Raw genomic sequence first — 27,860 nt, 5'->3', positions numbered from 1 at the left:
CTGTATATATTTTTTTTCTAGAAATACTGTATTATTTGTACCCTTTTACTGCATTATTTTTATGTCCTTTCTTTTTTCTTCTTCTCACTTTAAATAAAACAAAGAAAAAAATGTCTGCACTCTTATGTTTATGGCACATTATTCATGATTACCAAAAATCATGAATATGGGTCCATTATAGAAACAAAGTGTCCATTGGAGAACAAATGAATAAAGTATACTTGATAGGTATGCCATATGCCTATTAGTTTTGACTGCTAAAACCTTGAAAACTGTGGGTAAGCACCAACCAACGTAGCCAATATACAAAACAGTATTACCGATACTTCAATAATCCACCTTATGCTCCTATCTGGTCATTAACCCCCTTTCATGTGTAGTCATTTTTTTGAATTTTAAATAAAATTACCTTGTTTTGAACTTTCTATAAATGAAATGGTATAGTCTGTTCTTTATCATATATATGTTCCTGTACTCAACATTATTTTTGTAACATTCATTCGTGTTTACTGTTGTAGATTGGTGTTTCTCAAACTTCTGTGTGCATCAGAAGTAACACCGAGATCGCTCATTAGAGTGTAAATTGCTAGATTACAGTCCCTGACTTCTTTCAGCACTTCTGGATGGATCCTAGGAGTTTGCTGCTGAAATGTTTCTGAGATAGCTTTGGTAGATCATTTGCATTCACTGACTTACAGCAAGGATCAGCAGACATTCCGTAAAGGACCCGATAGCAAGTATCTTAATCCTTATAAACCGGGAGGAAAATCTGATAGTATGAAGGCAATTTTATAGCCATTTAAAGATATCACAAACAAGCTTAATTCAAGGGCTGTAAGAAAATGGAGAGTGGACCAGATTTGCCTTGTGGACTACAGTTTGCTGACTGCTAATGTATAATATTCACTTAAGTCACTGTATTAAAATTTGCTTATCTTTTGAATAGTTGGTAGGGATTTGAGTAATAGCCAGGTTTGAGCTCTTAAAAAAAGTAATGCTATGAGAATTTTTGAATGTGTCTTTTGGTGAACATATGTATACATTTCAGTTAGGTACTGTATATGCCCCTCAGTGAAATTGATCTTTACTAAGGGTATGGATCTGTAATGGTTGATACATTGTGTCAACTGGAGAAGTTTAGAAGTTCTGAGTGACCCCACAGGGGGCCAGGGTCCTTACTTTGTAAACACCCTCAGCCTGTGCAAGAGGAGGGCACAGAGATGGTGTGAGCACTACACCCGCCCCAGGGCAGAGGGCCTGCTTACAAGATAAGGGAGGAAAAGAGATTCATTTTCCCCCTGTTTTTGCTCTTGCTGCTTTTGCTGCTTCTGCTGTTGTGACCTGTGGCCCTTCTGCCACGCCAGCCCTGCCTTGGAGCCAGCGGATGATGGACTGAAACCTCTACAAAATGTGAGCTAAATACACCTCTTTAACTCTGGGTGTCAGGTATTTTGTCCCAGCAACCAGAGAAAAGTAAACAAGGCAGGATCTCTTCATTGCCCAACAGCTTTCCAAACAGTTGCATGAATTTCTCCCACCAGCAATGTATGAGAATTATTATTGCTTCTCCTAGTGTTGTTCTGGAACTGGGCCAGAGTGGCTTTCAAGAGCCAATTGTGACTACTCCTAATGACCCAGAATGGCTGCCTTAAATTTGTTATGGCACGATATATTGTACTTGAAATTGGATTTTAGTATTTATGCTGTGGAGACTAGGAAAAACTACAATTTTTATATATTTGTAAACTTTTATTTATTCACTTTTTAAGGGACCCGGTTGTTAGAAATTTACTAGCAAATCACTTCTAAACATGTTTGTCCACATTTAGTGTTAAATATTTTATAGCCACTTGGGCAGAGATATGGTGTATCTCTGTGGTTTTAATTTGCATCTTTACACCACTTGCATACTTTCTGAAACATTTATGATATTTAAATGCTTTCTGAAAATTCTGTTAAAGTAATTTGCCAATTTTTCTAGGTAGGTTTTCTTTTTCTTATTAAGTAAATGCTCATTTATTATTTTTGATAGAAGTTCCTTGCCAAATATACAATTTACATGCCATCTCCTCTCCTGTGTGTTACTGTTTCAAATTTTTATTGATGTACTTTAGTGAACAGAACTTAATTTTAATGTGGTCTGAGTTATTGTTCCCTCTCTAGTAGCTATTGTTTTTCTCTTGTCCTATACATGAAAATGTTTGCCTATAACAGAGTCGCATAAAGATTATCCTTAGAGATAGTTTACCATAAAATATTTTATTTTACTTTTACCGTAACGTTCTGCATTTGTAACACATGTAAGTTTGAAATATTGTTGAAAGATTTCCATATAAATATAGACTTATTAAAGCAGTCTTTCCCAGACTATGTCTTACCTCTGTATTATAATGATACTTTAGAAAAACTCAGGTGAGAGTCTGTTGCGTGAATGTTGTTTAATTGCATTCCCTTATATTTATGGCTGTCTCCCTTAGTATATTCTTGTGCCAATAGCGTTCATTTGCTACAGCTTGGTATATGTTAGTGTAAGTGCTCCAGATGTGTGCTTTTTCTCAAGATAGCATTTGACTATTTTAGTTGTCTGCATTTCCATGTGAAATTTACACTCAACCGGTCAATTTCTGCAGAAATCTCTGCTTGTAACTTGATTGGAATTTGAAGGAAATTAAAGATTCGCACATTTTTTTTGAATTTCCATAGAGAACCATGATGTTTTTCTGTTATGTTGATCCCTTTATAATTAGGAATAGTCCTGTTTATCTCTATTAAGTTTTCTTCGTTGTCCTAATGTTAATGTAATATTACATGTAATTTTTTGATTAGTGACTCCTTTGTATCCACTTATGTTTAAATTTTGCATCTTAACATTGAAAGTATGTCTCATAACTAACATATATGTGGTTTTAAGGGTGCATCTTTTCATGCAACTTCAGATCATACTCATAAGTGAAATAAATCACATTCACATGTGTAAACTTCAAACTGTCTTCATAGTGTGAGATGACATAAATATACATACATAAATATATTTCTTTATATATATTATACATATGGTAGGTTTAATACTAACTTCTCTTAGTTCGTTGAAAAGAAAGATTTGAGCTAATATCGTTTGGATAATTAAGTGGAGATGTCTTATACTCTTGGTAACTAATCTAAAGATAACAATATGCAATGTATTAACCATTGTTACCGTCTAATTGTCTCGTTTTGAAATTGTATTTTTTTCTTCAAAATAAAATTGAACAAAAAGTGCATCCTTTCTTTTACAGGTTTTTTGAGACAGGATCTTGCTATGTAGTTCAAGCTGGCCTTGAGCTCGTTCCTGCCTCAGCTTCCCTAGTACTGGCATTACAGGAGCATTGCTGCCGTGTGAAGCTAACACCGTATTCTGACAAGCTTAGTGTTTTACTTGAGTGTGTGTTTTATTAGAACTTAGAAGATGCTACTACGTAATCATATACTTTCTACTTGAATAATTTGTTTTCCCTTCCTTTTTTATCTCTATTCTTCCCTTTTGCAAGACTAATCAACATTCTTATTTTCCATATTGTTTCTCCATTAATTTGTCAGTTGTACCTTCTTCTACTGTTGTATTGATTCTCTTAGCAATTATAGCCAGAATCTCTGACTTTTATATTCCAATGTGATTTATTCACCACTTGTCTTATGTCACCAGAATGTTCATTCTAGTTCCTTGTTTCTAAGCATTTTGCATTAACTGTGTTAAGAATTTTAGTTTTAAATTAACTTAAACTGTATGGAATATTTCGATTTCCGTTCTATACAGTCAGTATTCATTTATATTTGCCACATATCTTATTATCTCTTGTGTTCTTTGTGACCTTCTGCGTTTTTATGTTTCCATCTGGGATCATTTTACTTTTATTTTTATTTATTTGTTTTCTTTGATGTTGCCCTGCTGGTGAGGAATGCCTTCAGTCTTTCATCATTCCAAAGTCTGCATTTCACCCACATTGGTGAAAAGTGTTTCCGTTGTGTGAACAATTCTACACTGGTAGTTCTTCTTGCTTATTGTTATGGTAGCTCTTTTAAGTGTTACACGATTGCCTTCTGGTTGGTATTACTTCTTCAAGGAAAGACTTTAGTCTCCCAGTTGTTCCTCTGAACGCAGAGACTATTATTTTGATTGCTTTAGATAATTTTTGTGCCTTCGTGTTTTTATCAGCTTCACGCTCGTGTGCCTAGGTATTGTGTTTGTTTTGTTTAGACTGTGTTATGGCCTCATGGGCTCAAAACACAGGGTATTTGGCAGTGACTGGATCATGAGCGTGTGATACTGGAACAATCCCTGGTTTAGCAGAGTTCTGTGTGTGGATGTGGGATTTATTAAAGAGGAAAGACCCAAATGGGGTATGGGTGGGACCAACAAATAGATTTATAGCCTGGATGGGATAAAAAGGGGAGGAAGGAGAAAGTTGTGTTGCTTCCTGCCTGCCAGGCCATGCATGGCTTTTCCTTTGTCATACCTATGGACCAAAACTTCTGCACACTGTGAGCTAAAATAAATGTTTTGTCCTTTAACTTGTGGGTGTTGCATATTTTGTCCCAGCAATGATAAAGCCACTAAGACAGCCTGTTTGTAGTCTGCTGAGCCTCTAAATATGTGACGGTGTCTCTCAGTAGTTTGCAGACTTTTGGGTTTCGACTGTCTTTGAGTGTTTCTTCTGCCCCACGATAGATACTTGACTTTGTCCTCCATGTCTCGCATTTGGTTCTTTTCCCCAATTCTTTTCTTTATATTCTTCAGTTTTAATGTTTTCCATTATTTTGAAGCTATGTAATACCATTTTTTGTCCAATAACCAATAAAATCTGTGCATTGAGTTTTTAGTTTTTTCCTTTGTAGAATATAAAATCGATCCTTATTTCTGTTACCTGAAATTCTCTATTGCAGTTCTTGATTTTTTTCATCTCTTTTAACCCTTTTCTATTTCATTTAAAAATCAATCATAGTTAACTTTGAAGTTGTTTTCTGGTTATTATCATAGTTACTTTAAAGTCAGTATCTAGATACATAATCTGTGATTCTGCATTTTTTCTAACTTCTTTTGATTTCTATGTCATATTTTCTTACCTCATTGAATATGTATTAATTTTTATTGCATGTGTCTAGTGTATATCTAGGATATCTAGTAATTTTTATTGCATGTGTAAAGGAATTATAAGTTGCAGATGAGTTATTTTAAATAATTCTATTTTTCTCCTTTTACGAACATTAGAAAAGTAGTCAAAATTGATCTAAGAGCTAGATTGCAGTTTTAGTAAAAGCCCAGGCTACTAATTTGCTTCTGTTCTCTAAAACATAACAGCAGGTTAGGATTTGTTTTTTTAATCCCTAAAAGACTTTGGAAAATCTAGATCTGCTATTTAGTTTGCAGCCTTCTGAATCTTCAAATTTTGGCCTATGTTTATTTCTCAAAAACTGGGTGGTGGCTGGAGATTTCACTTTGACTATTCAAAGTATTTCACTTAGTTTTTCATATTCTCATGCAGGGCCAAAGTCAGCAAATGTTCAATGGGGAAAATCTGCTGAGAATTTGATGCTCTTCATCTTTGTGATTTGTAATTTATCATACCCCTGCTGACAGAGCTGCTCTTTCTTTACTGCTCCTCAGCCTGTTCTGAGTTGCCTGATTTTCCAGGAAAGAAAGAGCTGGGACATTGTCAGCTCACCTTGGAAGAAGTTTCATCTCCTTTGAATTTATCCAGTTCTCATTTCCACCATTATCTGGTACCTTCAACATTACGATTTTTGTAAATGATTTAGTTTTAGTACTTGTGAATGTTATTGCTGATGTCAGTCTTATATTCAGAAGCATATCTGAGTAGATATTTCAGATGCTTTTCTAACAGGGATTTATTAAATGTTTCGTGCTCATTGGTAGAACTTAAAAATTGATTTTGGTATGTTGTTTTGCATCCAGAAATTTAAGTAAAGTCTCTTTGTGTGTAAAAGTAATAGTTTATCCATAGATTCTTTTATATGTTCCTGTGTACCCAGTAATATAATCCATGAATAATGAATTTTATATTTTTTCCTATACTTATATTTTTCTTCTTCTAGTGTTAATGCGCTGAACTAAGACTTCTATTATAGTGCTGAATAATAGTGTTGATCCCTGGTACTTTGTTGTAATCCCAATCTCAGAAGTATTTTAGTATATTACAGGTAACAGTAATATTTTCACTGAGTGTTTTTGCAGACATTGTATCATAGTAAGAAAGTTCCCTTATGTTTCTTGCTTGCTATCCCTTAGAAATAGGATAGTTTGTCAGTGTTCTTTTGCCTGTGCCTCTTTACATAATGAAAATATTGTTCTCTAAAATATTAATATGGTGAATTATATTTAAACAATTTTAACCAGAATTTCTTTCTATGTATAAACCCAACTAGGTCATGATGTATTAGGCTGTTTATATATTGTTGGATATGATTTAGAATATTTTTATGTTTTGTTCCTTCGTGACCATGAGTCAGAATGGTCTCAAGGTTACACTACCCTCATAAAGTAATTGAAAATGTTGCATCTTTCTTTATTCTATGGGAGAGTTTTTGTTAAATCATCATTACTTTTTTCTTGAATGGTTGGTAGAAATTGCAGCAAAATCATTTTGTCCTAGATTTTCCCAGCGGGGAGAGTTTTCAGTTTAACAGTTAAAAGAATATGCAGGCAATTCTTTTTTGTTTGTTTCTGGGCAGTGCTTTATAGGAGGTATGCTATGAATATAACGAAAACCACAAAGTTTAAACAAAATGTTGACAAATAAATCCACTCATGTGTCTACCACCCAGGTCAAGAGGAATATTCAACACGCCAGAAAGTTCTCTTACACCTAGGGGACTGTTGTTCTCACCTCTCTTCTCCTAGATTGGTTTTACTTTTCTGTATTTCATATAAATAGATTTGCCCTTTATATATTGCTATTTTTTGTTTTCTTTCACTCAGCATTGTTTTGGATGTAGATGTGGATGTGAACAGAAACATGTACGTGCACATGCACATGCACTACATGTATATGTATACAGATGCATATATACATCAGTAGCTTGTTCATCTTAGCACTGGATAGCGCCTGTATGGCAACAGCACAGTTTAGTTTTCAGTCTGTTTTACGTACTTTGTCTTTTTCTCTGACTTTTAGCCATTACCAAAAAGCTATTATGAACTTCCATGTACAAGTCTTGTTTTGTGCACAGATTTTTTTCTACTGGTTGCATGCCGAAGAGTCGGATTGCTGTAATCATAAGAATATGTTTAGTTTTGTGAAACTACCAAAGAGTTTCAAATGATAGTATTTTGTACTTCCATCTTTGATGTATGAGAGCAATTATTACATGAGCTTTCCAGTTACATTATATTCATGGCAATACTATACATCAGCAGTTAGTGAATGTAAGTTAACCATTTATTCAGTCTACTGATTGTGTAGTGAAATTCTGTTTAATTAGACTATGATGAGTGATGATGTACTTTTTAGTTGTTAGTGGTTTGTATATATTTATACATCATTGTGTGGTATCTATTTTATCAATTTTGTTGTTTTTGAAATTCATTATTATTTTTAGAATTCTTTGTATATTCTGGATATGAAATCTTTGTTATATACATATACTGAAAATATTGTCTCCCAGTCTGTGGCTTTTTAAAAATTTTTCTTAATGGTGTCTTTCATTAAAAAGAGGCTTTAAGACCTAAATTATCATATTTTCATTTTATTAATATTGTCTTTATGCTTTTTAAAGAAATGTTTGTCTATGTCCAAATCTTAAAGACATTTTCTTATGTTTTCTCTCAGACTTTGTAGTTTCAGCTTTCACATTTCTTGTCTATGATTAATCTCAAATTGCTTGAAAAATTCTGATAAAAAAGTTGGATTACCGTTTTCCTTCATAGGATATTTAGTAGGTTGAATGCTATTTATTACAAAGATGTAACATTCGATTGAATTGCTTTGGGAATTTTGTTGAAAACCAGTTGAGGTATAAGAATCAGTCTAGTTTTGGGCTAAAATTTGTTCCACTTGCCCATTTTTCTATTCTACACTAATGCCTCACTGTCTAATGTATTTTTATATAACTATTGGGATCAACTAGTCTAGCTTCTTCAAATTGATTTTTATTTTTCAAAATCCAAATCTCCTAGGAATTTTGTGTTTCTATAAAATTCATATCAATTTAAAAATTTTCCCTCATCAAACTCACATGTATAAATACTGTATCATCTCCCTAGTATAAGAAACGACAAGAGTACATAAAAGGTAATCATAGCAATCATGATTCCCCATTACATTGCTTTGAAGCCTTATAATGTTTGCATTCATTAGTTGGAAAATGGTTTTATTCTAGGTTGTTTGATTTTATTATCTGTGATGGTATGAACAGCTATTTTGAAGAAAACAAGACATTATAATAGCCAGGGATGATTTAATATCATCTTGGTTTTGAAGTCCTACCATGCTTCTGTTCTTCTATTTCCATTGGTTCTATCATGTTGTATCTTATTGGATTTTATTATATGTGGTAGTATAAACAAATTTTTATGGACAATGAGATAATATAGTAACCATTGTTCATTTTCTGTTATTTGGTTCTGAATGCTCTGTAATACCTTCAATCTTTTTAATGGTTTTATATTATTTTGTTATGTTTGATACTATTGTGTATGAAGGTATGCTCAACTATTGCTAGGAAAGAGACATTATGGTACCTACTGTTGTATCAGGTTGTCTTGTGGTGAAATACTGTGTTGCTTGCTTAAATTGTTCTGTTCTGATCTGCTTTGTTATGTCCTCTTTTATCTTGACCTCTTTAAATTAAAAAATTAAAAAAAAATAAATAAAAAATTTCCCTCAGCATCACAGTTTTGAAAAGATTTCTATAAAATCCTGATAGTGCTTGATAATGGTGTTGATGTTTTATTAAGTTTATAGAAAATTAACACTTTAGTAATATTGAGTTTTATGAACCACTTTTGTAAACCATTTTTTTTTCTCAGCGGTATTATGTAGTTTTTCATGTAAAAGCTTTATAGATCTTTTGATAAATATATTTGTGTTATTGACTCTACAATGCTTTTATTAGTTTTATTCATTGAAAATTCATTTTCCTCTTTTAATAAAATACAATTGATCTTACATACTGGTCTTAAGTAATATATTACTTCCTAGTATTAGTAATTTTTTATATTATAGATCTTATGTATAGATTTATATAGATTTTATGTGTATTACATGTATAGTTAGCAATTTAATGTAAAACTGTACATGTAATTATGGAGTTTTAAAATTTTGTTCTTTATTTTAACAACATAATATTTTTTAGTTTTAAATATTTTCTCATATATTATTTTACTGGCCACTTCCATTTTAATTTTAATTGGCAATAAATTTTGTATGTTTATTGCGCAAAATGTTATATTTTGTGATATGTATATAATATAGAAGATTAAATCAAACAAATTAACATATCTATCATGTTACTTACTTATTATTTTTATGTGGAAAAGCATTTAAAATCTACTATATGAAGACCAGGGATATAGCCTGGCAAGTGCGAGGTTGTGAGTTTGATTCTGGGTGAAAACAAAACAAAACAAAACAAAAAACCCATACTATACTGACAATTTAAAAGAACAATGCATTTTTATTAAATATAGTCATCATTCTGTGCAATAAATTCCATTTAGACACAGAAAAAACATTTTTTCTATCTGTTTATCTATCAGTGGACACTTAATTTCTTTCTACATTTTGGCTTTTGTGAATAATGCTCTGATGAACAGTCTTGCAGAAATCATTTCAGTATACTGATTACACATCCTTCATATATATACCCCAAAGTAGGATGGCAGGATTGTATGAGGCATCTATTTTTAATTTTTAAGAACTTTAATATTATATTCCATAATGAGTATATCAATTGATATACCCATCAGCAGAGTACAATCCTTGCTTAAAGTTATCTCTTGTCAAGTTGATAATAGTCATCCTATCCTGGGAAATAAGCGATTTCATTTTAGTTTTGTTGGCATTTTCCTGGCAGGTAATGGTGGTCAACATTTTTGTAGAGCTGTTGGACACTTGTAGGTCTTCTTTGAAGAAATATGTGTTCAGATTGTTCATTCACTTTTAAAAGTGGCTTATTTGTTTTCTTGCTATTGAGTTATTTGAGTTCTTTGTATAGTTTAGATAGTACTCTTTTCTCAGATATTTAGTTTGCAAGTATTTTTCTAATTCTCTTAATTGTCTTTACTCAATTATTTCCTTTTCTGTGCAGAAACATTTTAATGATACAGTCCCATGTGTCTAGTTTCACTTTTGTTGTCTATATTTTGGTGTCATATCCATGAAATCATTGCCAAGACCAATGTCAAAATGTTTTCTGTTTTCCTTTTGGAGTCTGAAAGTTTCATTTTATTGTAGTTTATGTCAATGGTCCCCTCAAGCCTCATGCAATTATAGACGTGGCCAAATCTAACATTTGTGATTGGTTCGTTGTCTAGAACTCGGATTGGTGGTGTGAGTGTTTCACCCGCCCAGCGGGTGGAGCCAGTATACAGAGTAATGGTGGAAAGACGATGAGGCTTCTCTCTTGCCGGTTTGCACATGGTGATTTATAGCCGCTCTGCCACACCACCCTGCTGCTTGGAGCCAGCTGAGGATGGACTGAAACCTCCAAGAACTGTAAGCTAAATAAACTTTTCCTTCCTTAACTTTGGGTGTCAAGTATTTTGTTTCAACAATGAGAGAGAGAGGTAACGAGTGTTACGATTAGGACATTAATCCATTTGAATCAATTTATGTGCATGGCATAAAGTAAGGGTATTGCTTCATTCTCTTTCATGTGGACACCCAGTTTCCCTAATACCATTTGTGGAATGGGCCAGCGTTTCCCTATTGTATATCCTTGGCATCCTTACAAAGATGACTTAACCACATATGGCTGCATTTATATCAAGTCCTTTCTTTTGTTCCATTGCTTTAGTTCTGAATATGGGCCCTGTCTGTCCTTGTGCCAGTACTATTGTTTTAATTATTATAAGTTATGTTATAGTTTGAAATCAGAAAGTTCTGTTCTGTTCTTTTTCTTAAAATTACTTTGGCTATTTGAAGTCTTTATTTCTACATAAATTTTAAGATTGTTTTTGCTTTTTCTGGAAAAAATCCTTCAGGCACTTATGCTGAAGCTAAATCCTAAGCCTCTGTTTTATGATTCTTGACATGTTTTTCTTCTGTTCCTAAATGTTTGAATGTTCGTGTTTTGCCTTCTTCTATGATTTTTCCTTATCAAGTTGCGTATTTCCAGGAATTTAGCCACTTCTTCCTGGTTATTCCATTTATCTGCATGTTGTTGGTTCTAGTGGTCTTTTACAACCTGTGTGTTGCTTTGGAATGACTCGTAACACCTTTCATTTCAGATTGTCTTTATTTGAATCTTCTCTGTTTTCTCAGTTACTCCAGCATTTTGTCAAGTCTATTTATGTTTTTTTTAAAATTAAAACAAGCTTTAATTTCTTATTTTTCTATTCTCCATTTTATTTATGTTTGGTCTAATCTGCGAAGATAGGTATTTATTTACTGCATTATCTTTCTTTGAATTCACCTACTACCATAATCTTTCCTCAGTATTCCTTTTGCAGCATGAGATTTTCTAAATTGTCTTTTAATTTCCATTAGTCTGAAGACATTTTCAATTCCTTTTTGTTTTCATCTTGACTTTTCTTTGCTTTTCTCTTTTCTGTTTCAGTTTTTCGGTGCTGAGGATTGATCCCAGGATTTTCCACATAGTAGGCAACCTCTGCACCACTGAGCTAGCTACACCCCTAGAGCTCACTTTTGTATTCTTTTGCTTAATGTCAGTTGTTTAGGAATATATTGCTTGATTCCATATCTCTGCAAATTTTTCAATTTTCCTTCTCTTAACTACTTTACAGTTGTGTTACTGATTTCATTTCATTGTGGTCAGAAAGCATCACTTTGAGAAGTAATATGTGATCTCTCCTAGAGAATGATGTGTGTTGAGCCAAATATCTGCTTCTGTTGAGTGGAATGCACTATGCATGTCTGATAGGTTCACTTGCTGTACATGGTTGTCAAAGTCCTCCATTTCCTTATGGCTTTACTGTCTGGATTTTCTATCAGTTATTTAAAGCAGGGTATTAAAATATTTTATTTATATCATATTGCTGTTTATCCCTTCAGGTCTGTGAACATTTGTTTTATTTGTGGGTGCTTTGATATTAGGTATGTGTGTAAGTGTTCTATCACCCTGGGGAATTGATTCATTTATTATCATATGTTGCCTTATTTATCTCTTTTGACAGTTTTTTCCTAAAGTTTATCTGATGTAATATGACCTTAGTCATACCCCTGCTCTCTTTTGATTCTCATTTTCATAGAATATCATTTGCTATCCCTTCATTTTTAGTCTATGTGGGGTTTTAAAGCAAGAGCTTCCTCTAAATCATATAATTGAGTCTTTATTTATTTGTTTTTATCCATGTATCTATTCCATGACCTGTGAGAGTATAATCTGTTCATGTCTAAGAAATTGTTGACAAGGCAAATTTCTATTGCCATTCTGTTAATTTTTTCTTCTAATGTTTTTCCTTTTGTTCTTTTTTCTTGACCTCCTTTGTTTTCTGTTGAGTTTTATAGTGATATTGTAATAGTCACTTTACCATTTCTGGAACAAAATGCCCAAAACCCATAGTTTCAAAGAAGAGAGGTTTATTTGGCTCACAGCTTCTGGTGGGTTTAGTCCACAGTTGTCTGGCTCCAGACCACCAACAGAATGGTGGAAGGGCCTGGCTGAGGATGGCTGCTCATCCCATGGCAGCCGAGAAGCAGAGAGAGAAGCTGGGGACTGGAGAGAGCCCATCACCTAACATCACATTCAGCTATGAAATCGTCATTCACGGAAAAGTATAGCACCTCTGTCAACCAGTCACCTTCCAAGCCTATGAAACTTTGAGAGGACATTGTAGTTTTAAATCATAAGAGATATTTATTGATTCCCTTTTCTTTTTGTATATTTTCATAGTATTTTTCTTTGCAATTATTATGAAGCTTACATAAAACTGTATTTTATTTATCTGGTAACCACTTCAGTTAATCAGAAAAAACCTACAACTTCACTCTTCCATATAGACTTTTTGTTATCAGTGTCATGGTTTATATCTTTTGTGTGTCCACTAACAAATGTTTGTGGCTGCAGTTATTGTCTTCTAATATTTATTTATTTAGTTAGTTTTTGTCTTTGATACTGGGTTTTACTACGAAGTTCAGGCTGGCCTTGAACTCACTTTTTAGCCCAGGCTGGCCTTGAACTCATAGCATTCTTCCTGCCTCAGCCTCCCAATTGCTGAGATTACAAGCGTGCACCAGCACACCTGCCTTTATTTTTAAATTTTTATTCTATGATAAATAGTGAATTATACTTCATTATATTTCAATATTTTGTGTTTGTCTTTATGCCTTACTTTGTCATTGTGTTTCTAGTTAGCATCTTTTTTGCACCTTTTCATAACAACTTGAAGAACTCATTTTAACATTTTTTGCAAAATAAATAAATAAATAAAGCCCGTGGGTAATCAACTGCCTTAGCTTTTGTCTCCCTGTTAAGGTTTTATTGCTCCTTCACTTTGCTTTCTAGTTGTTTTTGTGGTAAAATATACAGTCATCAAGTTTACTATTTGACCATTTTAAGTATACAGTTTGGTAATATTAAATACATTATAATATTGTACAATTATTACAAGTATCTCCAAAATTCTTTTCATTTTTTTGGTCTTTCTTGAGGCAAGTTTTCACCATATGGTTTAGGCTGGCCTTGAGCTCACTTTATGCCCCAGGCCAGCCTCAAACTCACAGTGATCCTCCTGTCTCAGCCTCCTGAGTGCTGAGATTACAAGCGTGCACCACCACACCTGGCTTCTTTTCAATTTATAAAGTGAAACTTTATAGCTGATAAGCGATAATTCTCCATTCCTTCTTACCCCCGACCTCTGGCATCCACCTAACACACCAGTCCTTAAGGCTGTGCCCTGAAAGCTTGGGACATTAGATGTTTGCTCCTGTGAGGGACAACTCCTTGCTGAACCGTGCCTGTTTGGGACAGGGACTGGCACTGATAATGTAATACTGGGCTACCCATTTCAGTGCAACAGTTCTTGTTTATTGTGTTCTTGTGGGAAATTACAACTTCTTAGCTGGGTTTCAGACAATAATGAAGCTATTTTGGTTCATATATCTTTGTTAAGACAGTGTTTCTCTGGGGAGAGGAGGGTCGGGCCTTAGGCCACATTCTGCTGACCTCACTGCTCCACACACCCTTAACTTTTCAAAATCTCTTTAGATTATTATAATATTGAACAGCCTCACATAAAATGTAAGCATCTTGCCATGGCTAGTGTGGTTTATCCACCTCCTTCAATACTGTCATGTAGATGGTGTGAACAAACATTATATACTACACGTTACTTGTAATTTTACCTTTACTTATGTACATCTCAAGGAAATTAAACAATGTTATTTTATATTTGATCCATATATTATTCTCCTAGAAGCTTTTCATTCCTTTCTGAAAATGCAGTTTTTGTCTAGCTCTATTTCCACTGTGAATTAAGAATTTCTTTAGTGTTTCAGATAGTAAATATGCAGATGATACATTGCTCTAGCATTAAATTATCTGAAAATGTCAATATTTGCCTTTATTTATGAAGGATTTTTTGGTGTGTATAAAATTCTTTATTAATAGATTTAAAATAATGCCATCATTGGAAAGATGCTTTTTTATGTGAGAAGATGATGGTTAATTGCTTTGTTGTGGACAGTGTATTTTTTCTTTGATATTCTCAAGATTTTGTCTTTGTATATGCTTTTGGAAGTTTGACTGTAACATCTACGAGTGTGACATGCTGCGTGGAATTTATTGTGCTCATTAAGTATTGATCACTGTTCTTGATTATATATATATATATATATATATATATATATTTTTTTTTTTTTTTTTTTTAAATAACTACTGTTCCAGCATTGTGGTGCACTGTAATCCTAGCACTCTAGAAGGCTGAGGTATGAGGAGCAGGTCGCAAACTGGAGCTCAGCCTGGGCAACTTAATGACTGAGAAAACCGTGTATGACAATTAAAAATAAATAGTGTGAGTGCTGGGAATGGAGCTGAGTCTGAAGATCATGGGTTCAGTTTGCACTACTGTAAGGTGACAACAAAAATAAAACAGAACACAGCCCCATTCTATTGAGATGTGATTGACACATAAGAGTCTGAACATGTGTAGTGTATTTAATTTTGTAGATTTTCATTATGTTTGGAAGTATTACAAGCATTGCTTTTCATTTTAAAAAAATCTTCCTTTGTGTGGGACTCCAATTGCACGTATAACTTTAATATTATTTTATATACCACTGAACAATTCATCTTTTTCAATCTTTTTATGTACTTTGGATTGGATAATAGATATTTCTTCACCTTCCAGTTAATTCTTTCTTCTGTCATTTGCATTCTGCAGTTAAGCCTACCTGGTGAACTTTACTTCATATACTTTAATTTTTAGTTCCAGAGTTGGGTATCTAGTTTCTAAAATTTTTATCTCTTCTATAATTTCTTATGTGTTCTTTTGTTACTAGTGTGTTTTTATTTATTTCCATCTATGTAGTGTGATAGATGATTTAAAATGCTTTCTGTAGTCAGGCATGGTGGTGTATCCCTGTAAGCCCATACGTTGGAAAGCCTTGATAAACCTCTGAATTCAATCTCCAGTATCACAAAAACCCTTTCTGGTAATTCCAGCATCTTGTTTGCCTCATGGCTTTCTCATTTGGATGTGTTTTCTCTTGAGTTGGAGTAGTATTTCCCTATTTCTTTGTTTATGTCATAATTTTCCAGTGTACCTTAGATATTGTAAATAATACATTGCATGGTCCTTTTTTCTCCTTCATGTCTCTGTAGAGGATGATTTTTGTTTGTTTCAGTAAATGCTTAATGTGGCTGAAGTGAAACTTAAGACGCTCGCTTGTGGTTTGCAGCACTGAAAACTTCCGTTAAATCTTCCTGCTTTGTTTTGACTCTTTGGAATCTGTGTACTTCATGACTCTCCAGAGAATTGGGCTATTCAGATTGTGGAATTACATGTTTTGCCCAGAATTTATTACTTTAATCTGTACCAGGCTTGATAATAGAAAATTCTTCCTTATTACTCAAAGTGCTCCTAAGAAAGTTTTTCTTGGTTTGCAATAAAATAATAAAACATTATGAAACTATTATTAATTTTCCATACAGATAAATTATATGATTTGGTTATAAGGTTATCTTCATTGAAATAATTTGTGTTAAAATATCTTTTATTTTAAAAAGAGAATAAAAAGATGTGAGCAAATAGAAAAACACTGAGACAATTTTTGCATCTTATTAGCACATAGCAGAATGAAAATAGAAATCAATGTGAAGACAACCAACAGACATTGTGCAAACACCTGGATATTTAACAATATACTTTGAACAATCAGTGAATCATTAAAGAAATCATTGGAAAATGAAACAACTTCTAGAATTAAGTGAAGATGACGCAGCATTCTAGAATCTGTAGGACACAGCAAAAGCAGAAGTGACAGGAAAGTTTATAGCTGTGAGTGCATACATTAGAAAAAAAGAGTGATCTCAAAAAGACAAGCCCTAAGGATTCATCCAAAAGATCTTAGAAAAGCCAGTACAAACCCAAACCAAAATCTATAGGAGGAAAAAATAAATGTGAGAGCAGAAATAAATGAGAGACCAAAGGAAGATGAAGGATCAATGAAACAAAGCATTGTTTTTTTTAAAGAAACAAGAGTGCCAAACTCTTAGCTAAACTGACAACAAAAAAGAGAAGTTCTAAATAAACAAAATTAAAGGTGAAAAAGGGATATCATAACAAATAGCATTGAAGTAAAATGATTATTAGGAACTACTTTGAGAAATTATATTCCAATAAACTAGAATATCTAGAAGAAATTGACAAATTTCTAGACATTTACAATCTATCAACATTGAACAAAGAGGAAATAAAAAGCTGAACATGTAAGTAGCAAGCAATGAGACTGAATATAAAGTCTCCCCACAAGGAAAAGTTCAGGGTCAGATGTATTCATTGCTGAATTTTACTAACCTTTAAAGAACAACTAATAGTTTTGTTCCTCAAACTATACCATGAAATAAAGAAGGAACTCTTCCAAATTTTTCTGACTCCAGTATTATTCCAATAACAAAATCTTAAAAAGGAATATAAAAAGAAAACTATAGAACAATATGCTTGGTGTATTTAGATGAAATAATCCTTAATAAAACAGTACAGAATTCAATAACACATTGAAAAGATGATATACCATGGTCAAGTTGGTTTCATTCCAAGGATACGTTGATTGTTCAGCATATGAAAGTCAGTAAATGCAATTCACTCTGTAAGTAGAATCAGGATACATACAGCATGATCATCTCAACAGATGCAGAGAAATCCTTTGACACAATGCACATGATAATAGCTTCAAAGAAAGCTGTGTCTTTTAAAAAAATAACCAATGTTTTGTTTCATAGATCCTTCATCTTGTTTTGATTTCTTCTAGATTTTCTAGTTTATTTGGCATAGAAGGATCATACCTCAAAATCATAAAGGCTACTGGTGTGTATGAAAAATCCATAGTTAACACCACACTGAAAGGGGAAAAATTGGAAACATTTTCTCTAAAATTAAGAAAAACAAAAATGCCCCCTCTCTCTCCACTCCTGGTCAATATAGTACTTAAAATTTTAGATTAATTAAGAAACAGAAGGAAATAATGGGGATACAAATAGGAAATGAGGAAATAAAATTATCATTGATTGAAGACTATATGATTCTATATGCATAGGACCCTAAAGATTTTACCAAAGTACCCTTAGAAAACATAAATTCAGCAAAGTAGCAGGACACAGAATTGACATACAAAAATTAGTAGGTTTTTATATACATGTAAAATGATTGTCTTAAGAAAGAAATCAGGAAAATGATTCTGTCCACGATAGCTTAAAGAATAAAATAAATTATGTAGTAATCAACTTAGAAAAGGAAGTGAAAGTCATCCACAATAAAAATTTCAGAACACTGAAAAATGAAATTGAAGAAGACACTAGAAGCTGAAAAGACTTCCCATGTTGATAGATTGGCAGAATTAATATTGTTAAAATGGCCATATTATTCAAATAAATCTAATGTAATTAGATTACATTAATCTGATGTAATCTAAATCTGATGTTGAAGTATAATATTTCTATATCTAGTTACTTTGAGGCTTTTGTTGTGTGAATTGTGTGAACGAATTTTTCTGCATCTATTGAGATGATCACATGATATTTATCCTGATTCTACTTATATGGTGAATTGCACTTACTAATTTGAATGCACTGAAATTTAATGTAGTCTCTATCAAGCAACAAGGACAGTCTTTGAATAACTACAAAAGCTAACCTTAAAAATTAATGTGGAAACACAAAGGATATCAAATAGCCAAAGCAATCCTGAGAAAAAAGAACACTGCTGGAAATATCAAAATTTCAAAGTGTACTACAGAGTCATAGAAATAAAACAGCACGGTATTGAGCTAAAAACAGACACATAGATCAGTGGAATAAAATAGGGCCCAGAGAAAAATCTATGAAACTACAACCACCTAATTCTCAACAGAAGTGCCCAAAACACACGTTGGAGAAAAGACAGTCTCTTTAACAAATGATCCTGGAAAAAGTGGGTAACCACAAGATTGAAATTAAATCCTCTCTTAGTTTGTACAAAAATAAACTCAGAAATAGATCAAATAGCTTAAGGTAAGATCTAAAACTGAGAAATACTAGAGAAAAGCATAGGAGAAGCACTTCAAGTTACTGACATATACAAAGATTTTTTTGTATAGGACTTCAGTAGCCCAGAAAACAAGAGCAAGAATCAACAAATGGGATTATATCAAATCAAACAACTTCTGAACAGCGAAAGAAACAGAGTGAAGAGACAACTGCTAGCTATACATCCATCTGACAGAGGGTAATATATAGAATATATAAAGAACTTCAAAAAGTCAACAAAAAAGAACAAATAATGCAATCAACAAATGGGCTAAAGAGCTAAACAGATACTTTTCAAAAGTGAAAATGTGAAAGATCAATAAATACATGAAAAATGTTCAAAATCTTTAGTCATTAAGAAAATGATGATCAAAACTGTATTGGGATTTTGTCAGTCACCCAAGATTATTATTTTTTAAAAAGGTGAGCATCTAGAGGGAAAACATCTTTTATACACTTAAACAACTAAAAATAGAAATGCCGTAAGATCCAGTTATAACACTGCTGGATATATACACAAAGAAAAATAAGTCTGCATATAAAAAAGATGCTTACATGCACATGTTTATTGTGACTGTAGTCAAAGATGCCAAGATATGGAACCAGCATAGGTGATCATCAACATATGAATGGATAAAGAAAAGAATACACAACAGATTATATATCTGTTACATAATAAATGTTATACACACATACACAACGAAGCATTATTTTTCCATGAGGAAACATGGAAATTTTCTGGACAATGGATGGTACTGGAGACAATCATGTTAAGTGAAATAAGCCAGATGCAGAAAGATGACTATGGCATGCTATCTCTGATTTGTGTAAACTAAAACAAACAAAAGCAAAATAAGAAGACAAACCCCATCCTGCCACAAAACATTGGGACCTGAAAGTAGAAGAGAGCCTACTAGAGAAGAGAAAGGAGGCAAAGAAGAGAGGGGATAGAAAGGTGCGGGTAAGTTAGGGTATTAGGGAGGGTGGATGCAACAAGCATTCTTTTTTTAAAAAAGAGATTAAGACAAAACAGGACATAATAAAACAGATCAGAGCAGAACAATGTAAGCAACACAGTGTTTCACCACATGACAACCCGTAATTAACAGTAACTACCATAATGTCTCTTTCTTTGAAATAGTTGAGTATAACTTCATATATAATAGTATCAAACATAACAAAATAGCATAAAACCATTCAAGAGAATGAAAGTATTACAGGGCATTCAGAACCAAATAACAGAAAACAAACAATGGCTACTATATTATCTCATTTGCCGTATAAAATTTGTTTATACTATCACAGATAATAAAATCCAATGAGATACAATCAATGGAAATGGAAGAACAAAAATATGGTAGGACTTCAAACTAAGATGATACTAAATCAGCCCTGGCTATTATAATGTCTTATTTTCTTCAAAATAGCTGTTCATACCATCACAAACAATAAAATCAAACAACTCAGGATAAAACCATTCCAACTAATGAATGCAAACATTATAAGGCTTCAAAGCAATGTAATGGAGAATCATGATTACCATAAACTCTTGTGTATTCTTACTATTTCTTACACTAGGGAGATGATACGGTATTTATACATGTGAATTTGATTTATTTTGCTGATGAGTATGGTCTCAAGTTGTGTCCACTTATTTATAAATATCTCAATGTGATCCTTTATAGCTGAGCACTACTCCATTGTATAAAAATAACACAACTTTTTTATCCATTCCTCAGTTGGTGGATACCTAGGTTGTTTCCAATATCTGATTATTACAAATTGTGCCACTATAAACATGGGTGCACATATATCACTGTGACATGATGTTTTCAGTTCTCCTGGGAATATGCCTAGAAGTGGAATAGCTGGGTCGAATGGGACTTCCAATCCCAATTTTTTGAGAAATCTCCAGACTGACCTCCACAATGGTTGCACCAGTCTACACTCCCACCAACAGTGCAGGAGAGTTCCTTTTTTCCACACAGCCTCTCCAGCATTTGTTGTTGGTAGTTTTCTTGATCCTGGCCATTCTTTCAGGAGTGAGATGAAATCTCAGTGAGGTTTTAATTTGCATTTCTCTAATGACCAATGATGATGGACATTTTTTCATGTATTTACTTGCCATTTGTATTTCTTCATCTGAGAACTGTGTATTCATCTCAGATGCCCATTTGTGGATTGGGTCTTTGAATTTGAAGCATCTGATTTTTTAAAAATTCTTTATATGTTTTAGACAGAAGTCCTTTATCTGAGGAACAGTGCACTACGATTTTTTCCCAGTTTGTGGGTTTTCTTTTCACTGTGCTGGAGATTTCTTTTGACATGAAGAAACTTTTTAATAAAACATGATCCCAGTTATTGATTCAGGGAAGTATTTCCTGTGCGGTTTAATTCCTGTTCATGAATTCTCTACCTACCCCTATGTCTTCACAATTTTTACCTAATTTGTCTTCTAACAGATTCAGTGTTTCTGTTTTAATACTTAGATCTTTGATCCATTTAGATTTTAGTTTAGTACATGGTGATAGGCATGGGTCTAGTTTTAGTTTTTGGCATATGGAGAGTCAGTTTTTCAAACACCAGTTATTAAAGAGACTGTCGTTCTTCCAGTGAACATGATTGGCCACTTTATCAAAGATGAGGTGGTTGAGTGTGTTTGTAGTAGTGGTTATATCTTCTGATCTATTCCATTGATCTTCAGATCAGTTTTTATTCCAGTACCATGTTGATTTTACTACTGTTGCTTTGTAGTATAACTTCAAGTCAGGGATTGTGATGCCTCCCGCCTTGCCTTTGCTGCTTAGAACTGCCTTCGCTATTCTAAGTCTCTTCTGGTTCCAGATGAATTTTAGGAGTGATTTCTCTAGATCTATGAGGTATGTTTATGGTATTTTCATTGGGATTGCATTGAAACTGTATAATAGTTTTGGGAGAATGGCTATTTTCATGATATCTATTCTTCTTATCCATGAACAAGGGATGTCTTTCCATGTTGTGAGATCGTATTCAATTTCTTTTTTTTAGGGTATTATAATTTTCCCTGTGTAGATCTTTACTTCTTTTGTGAGATTAATTCCTAAATATTTCAATTTTTTTTGGATTCTAGTGTGAAGGGTGCAGCTCTACTTATTTCTCTCTCTGTGATTGTGTTGTTAGTGTATAGGAATGCTATTGATTTTTGAGTACTGACTTTGTATCCAGCTACATTCTGAATTTATTTCTTATATCTAGGACTAGTCTTTCAACGCAGTTTTGGGGGTTTTCTATGTAGAGTATCATGTCATCTGCAAATAATGACAATTTAACTTCCTCTTTTCCTGTCTTTACCCCTTTTATTTCTCTCTCTTGTCTGATTTCTCTGTCTGATATTTCCAGTACTATATTGAATAGGAGTGATGATAAGGGACATCCTTGTCTTGTGCCTGATTTTAAGGTAAAGGCTTTCAGTTTTTGGCCATTTAATATGATGCTGGCTGTTGGTTTGTCATAGATGGCCTTTGTCATATTGAGGTAAAGACCATCTATTCCAATTTTCTGTAAAAAGTTCTGATCATGAGTGAGTGTTGGACCTTGTCAAAAGCTTTTTCTGCATCTATAGAAATGATCATGTGATTCTTACTTTTAGCTTTATTGATATGGTGGATTACATTTATTGATTTATATATGTTGAACCATCCCTGCATGCCTGGGATGAATCCCACTTGGTCGTGGTGTATAATCTTTTGACGATTTGCTGCATCCTGTTTGCCAATATTTTATTGAGGATTTTTGAATCTGTGTTCATTATGGAGATTGGCCTGTAGTTCTCTTTTTTAGTTGGGTCTTTCCGAGTTTTGGTACTAGAGTAATATTTACTTCCAGGAATGACTTAGGAAGAATTGCTTCCATTTTAATTTCATTGAAGAGTTTGAGAAGTGTTGGCATAAAGTCTTCTTTGTATTTCTTGTAAAATTCTGCAGTGAATCCGTCTGAGCCTGGGCTCTTCTTTGTAGGTAAGGCCTTAATTACATTTTCAATTTCATTAATAGAAATTGCATTATTCAGCAGTTTTACATCTTCCTGACCTAGCTTTGGTAGTTCATATGTTTTTAGGAATTTGTCCACTTCTTCTGTGTTACCAAACCTATGAGAGCAAAGGTTCTTGAAATATGTGTTGATAATCTTCTCTAATTCTAGAGAGTCTGTAGTGATTTCGCCTTTTTCATTCCTTATTGCATGATTCTGAGCTGCTTCTTCCCTTTTTAAAGAAGATGGGCTAGGGGCTTATCGATTTTATTTATTCTTTCAAAGAACCAACTCTTTGATTCGTTGATTCTTTGGATTGTTTTCTTAGTCTCTATTGCATTAATTTCTGATCTGATTTTTATAATTTCTTCCCTTCTTTTGGCTTTGGGCTTGACATGCTCTTCTTTTTCAAGATGTTTGAGGTATAGCATCAGGTTGTTTATTTGTATTCCTTCTGTTTTCCTGATGTGCAAACTCAGTGCAATAAATTTTCCTCTGAGGACTGCTTTCATTGCATCCTACAGATTCTGGTAAATTGTATTTGTATTTTCGTTTGCTTGTAGGTATTGTTTAATTTCTTCTTTAATTTCCTGTCACCCACGGATTGTTCAAGAGTGTATTATTCAATATCCATGTGTTTGTGGGGGTTTTTGCAGTTTCTTTTATCATTAATTTCTAGTTTCATGATGCTATGATCTGATAACATGCATGGGATAATTTCCATTTCTTTTGCATTTATTTAAATATGTTCTGTGAGCTAATATATGATCTGTTTTAGAGAATGACCCATGTATTGCTGATAAGAATGTGTATTCTGATGTTGTTGGATGAAACACTATGTATATGTCTATGAAGTCCATCTGTTCACAGATGTGATTCAGTTCTGTTATTTCTTTGCTGATTTTTTGTCTGATTGATCTGTTCCTTGGTGTCAATGGTGTGTTAAGGTCTCCTGTTACAATCATGTTATTGCTAATTGGATTTTTCATTTCTCTTAATACTTGCTTTGTATAACTGGGTGCTGTGGAATTTGGTGAATATGTATTTAAGATTGTTATTTCTTCCTCTTAAAGTTTTCCTCTAACCAATATGTAGTGACCTTTTTTATCTCTTCTGATCATTCTTGTTTTGAAGTTCACATTGTCTGCAAACAGGATAGCTATGCCTGCTTTTTTTCCAGTTCCTCTTGCATGAAGTATTGTTTTCCATCATTTGACTTTCAGTGTGTCTGAGAGTTTCCTTTTGGGTTAGATGGGTTTCTTGTAGACAGCATATCCATTCTGCCAATCTGTTTCTTTTAATTGTTGAATTGAGGCCATTTACGTTAAGGTTTACAACTTATATATTGGTTTATTGTTGACATGTTATCTTTCTGCTGTTGCATCTTTATCTTTTGATTCTGTTTAATTGTCTGCCTTGCTTAGTGGTTTTTTCCTAAGTGTATCTACACTGTCTTTCAGTATTCTTTGCAGGGTTGGCTTGGTGATCATGAAGTTCTTCAGCTGTTCTTTGTCATAGAAGTATGTTATTTCTCCATCCATTTTGAAGACCAGTTTTTCAGGGTACATCATTCTAGGTTGAAAATCGTTTTCCTTTATGATATGAAATACTTCACTCCATGCTCTTCTTGACTTCACTGTTTATGTTAGGAGTCTGCTATAATTCTGACTGGCCTTCCTTTATACATGATTTGTCTTTTCTCTCTAACAGCTTTTAATATTCTGTTCTTATGTTGGATTTCTGGGATAGTGATCATTGTATATCTGTGTGTAGTTTTATTTGGTCATGACTATTTGGGTTCTATATGCTTCACTAATCCTACTGTCAGTTCCCATTCTCATGTTTGGGAAATTTTCAGCTGTTACTTCTGCAAATATCCTCTTGATATCATTTGTGTTGTTTCCTTCTTTTTTATTTATGCCTGTTAATTTTATATTGTTTTTCTTTGCATCATCTTGCAGCTGTTGAATTGTTATTTTCTGATTCCATGTTATTTTTAAAAGATCTTTCCTTTCCTGTTCACTAGCTGCAATCTTGTCTTCAAGGTCTGAAATTCTATCTTCACTTTCACTGAGTCAGTTTTGACATCTTTCAATGAGATTTTTGATTTCCTGTATATCTCTTTGAATCTCCTTCATGTATTCTGTTTGTTTCTTATATTGTTCATCCAGGGATTGTATCCTTTTGTTTTGTTCATCTAATTCTTAAACTGTGTCTTCTTTAGATGTGTTCAGCATCTCTTTCATTAATTTTATCATTTCTTCTTTTACCTGGGAGATTATTTCTAGTTTTAAGTATTTTAAAACTTCTCGGAGTTGCTTCTTTATTTCAGTTGCTATTATTTCAGGTATTTCACGTGTATGACATATATTTTCTTCTATGTTCATGGCTCCTAGGCTTTCTTGCGATGGGCTGGAGGTTTGAGATTGCATTTTAGTCTTTTGTTTTGTCATTTTCCTATATTTCCGTGTTTCAAGTGATATTCCAAAACTTCCCCTGGGCATATTGGAAATTGTCTCCTATGCCCTGGGCTCCTGGGACTGAATGGAGTTTGCTGAGTGTGGGCTAGTGAGGCACACAGGACCTCCCGTGCCACCTCCAGTGTTCCAGGAAGCTGGGCAGGCACCTAATCACTGTGGATGATGATCCAAAGCTCTCCCCGGGCAAGGACCAATGCGCTGGAACTCATTTCATGTGTTCTCAACTCCCCTGATTGAAGAAGGTTACTGGGTGTAATCTATTCAGGCCGCAAAACCTCCCAAGCCTAGTCTAGTGTGGCTGCAAGCTGGGCACATCCTCGACCCCTGGGAGCTCTGATCTTAGAGTCTCCTGGGGTTTGGGATGGTGAGAAAGAACTTACCTCTCCAGGAAGCAAAGTTCCCGGGATTGAAAGAAGGTCACTGGGCATGGCCCAGGCAGGCCTGAACCCTGGTGAGCCCAGTCTAATGTGGCTGCAAGCTGGGCGTGTCCTTGACCACTGAGAGCGATGATCTTAAACTCTCTGGGGGCTTGGGATGGTGAGAAGGAACTTACCCTGGCAGGTAGCCCAAACAAGCATTCTATAGGCATGTATGGAAATGCCACAGAGAATCTTGCTAATCTGTACAATTGATATGAATTATGAATTATGATTTTAAGATGATAGTAGTAAAGGCCAGGTGTTTGGTTCAGTGGCTTAAGCACCTGCCTGGTGAGTGCAAGGTCATGAGTTTGATCACTGGGAAAAAATTACAGTGCTTTAAATGTTATATTTAGTATAAAAAAGAAAGGTTAGTAACTGTACTGGATCGAATAGTGTTCCGCCAAAATTCACATCTTCCCACAACTTCAAGTTGTGACCTGATTTAGAAGACACAGTCTTGCAGACATAGTTAGGTTTTTAAAGGTCTCAAGATGAAATCATCCTAGGTTTATGGTGTTTTTATAAGAGATAATAGATGGAAATTTTGGTTCACAGAGATATAGAGAAGGTGATTTGAAGATTGAAGCTGAGACTGAAGTAGTGCTACTATAGCAGACAAGGAGTGTGATGAGCCACCAAGATCCATAAAAGATAAAGAAGCGTTTTCCCATAGAGCCTTGGAAAGAAGGGCAGCCCTGCCAGCACCTTTGTTTTATGCTGGTGGTCTTTGGAACTGTGATGGAATAAGTTTCTGTCGCTTTATGCTACCAAAATAATGGCAGCCCTGGAAACTAAGACAGCAAACTTAGGTCCTTCCATAACTTTTCTTTGGCTAGTTTATTAATTCATTAAACCCAGTGGCCATTTATGCAAATGAAGAGACACTGAAAATGCATACATATGCAGAAAAGAGTGTAATGCTTTATTCACAACTTCTTTGTTGTTGTGGCAGACCGGCACACTGTATGTGGGGTCAGTGGTCTGGATGTTGATCTTTATTCTACCCTGTTCACTATGACTTTGTGTGACTTTTACTTTTTCTTCAGTCATGTTTGTCTTTTTGTACATCGAAACAAGTTTTTTTGGGTCTTTTCAACTCAGCAACTCTAAGGTTATTTTCCTCAAGATAGGGACACATGCTTTGAAGAACTGCACTCACTGGGCAGCAGTAGACAGTATTAAGAATTGAGGAGAAAAAAAAAAACCCGTATAATGACAGTTTAAGCAGAAACACTACACTGTGGGCGAAATTATACATGGTTACCATGTCTCAATTACTGTGTTGTATTGAGGCCAGTATGGTTAAAACACACAATATAACTCACTTTTAAGTAGATGTCCTTTGTTTCTCTGACTGCGTGAGCTGGAAATCACAAAATGAAGGATTAATTAAAAAGTGCTGTGTTATTCATTATATATGAGTAGGAGCTGAATTCTTTGATAGGAGGGGCTCTTTCCACAGATGCCCACGTTCATATCACCCCTACAGTACTAAAAATGGAATATTGAGTCAGTGTGACCTGGAGTCCCATTTGGGCGTTTATCTTTGGGAGACCCTTTGATATTTGGCAGTGTGTTTTCATTCTCTGAGATGTCATCTCCTTTATGTGGGCCTTTCATGTCTTTAGACAGAAAGTTAGTAGAATGGAAGGGTCTTGCAAACTCATTTACTTTCCTCTCCTTGCAATCAGGCATTGGGGAGAGCCAGGGAAGAGTGAAGAAGTGACTCACCCAAGGCAGCATCCTCATTTTCAAAGGCAAGACTCCACCCCCTGTGCCTTGATTTTAGTCTTAGTGTAGGTGTCTACTTTGTTATTGTGCTTGGGTATTTTATTCACCAGGTTGCTTTTTATTTTATTGCCTTAATGGAAGTGTAAGTCTTTTACAGTTTGAATCAGCCTTCTTTCCTCCTTGTATCTCCTCTCTCCCCTTGTGCAAACTCAAGCATAAGCTCACACACTTAGACCTGCCTTCCTTCAGAACTGTTGGGATGGAAAGTAGTGCGTTGTGCTGCTTCTGTGTTGCCCAGGGGAAGCTCAGTTGAGTTTTGAAT

At 34.1% G+C, this 27,860-nt stretch overlaps 1 protein-coding gene across 2 annotated transcripts in view; it reads left to right on the top strand.

Annotated features, from left to right (window-relative positions):
• Positions 1-27,860, top strand: part of Gabra3 (gamma-aminobutyric acid type A receptor subunit alpha3) — a 393,665-nt gene that overhangs the window by 127,359 nt on the left and 238,446 nt on the right. The window lies entirely within an intron of this gene.

This window comes from Cavia porcellus, unplaced genomic scaffold (genome assembly GCF_034190915.1).
Source record: "Cavia porcellus strain 051 isolate PalLab524CR breed Dunkin Hartley unplaced genomic scaffold, mCavPor4.1 scaffold_3, whole genome shotgun sequence".
In the NCBI taxonomy this organism is placed as follows: domain Eukaryota; kingdom Metazoa; phylum Chordata; class Mammalia; order Rodentia; family Caviidae; genus Cavia; species Cavia porcellus.
Note: the sequence above shows the minus strand (reverse complement) of the source record. Positions and strands in the feature narration are given on the sequence as shown.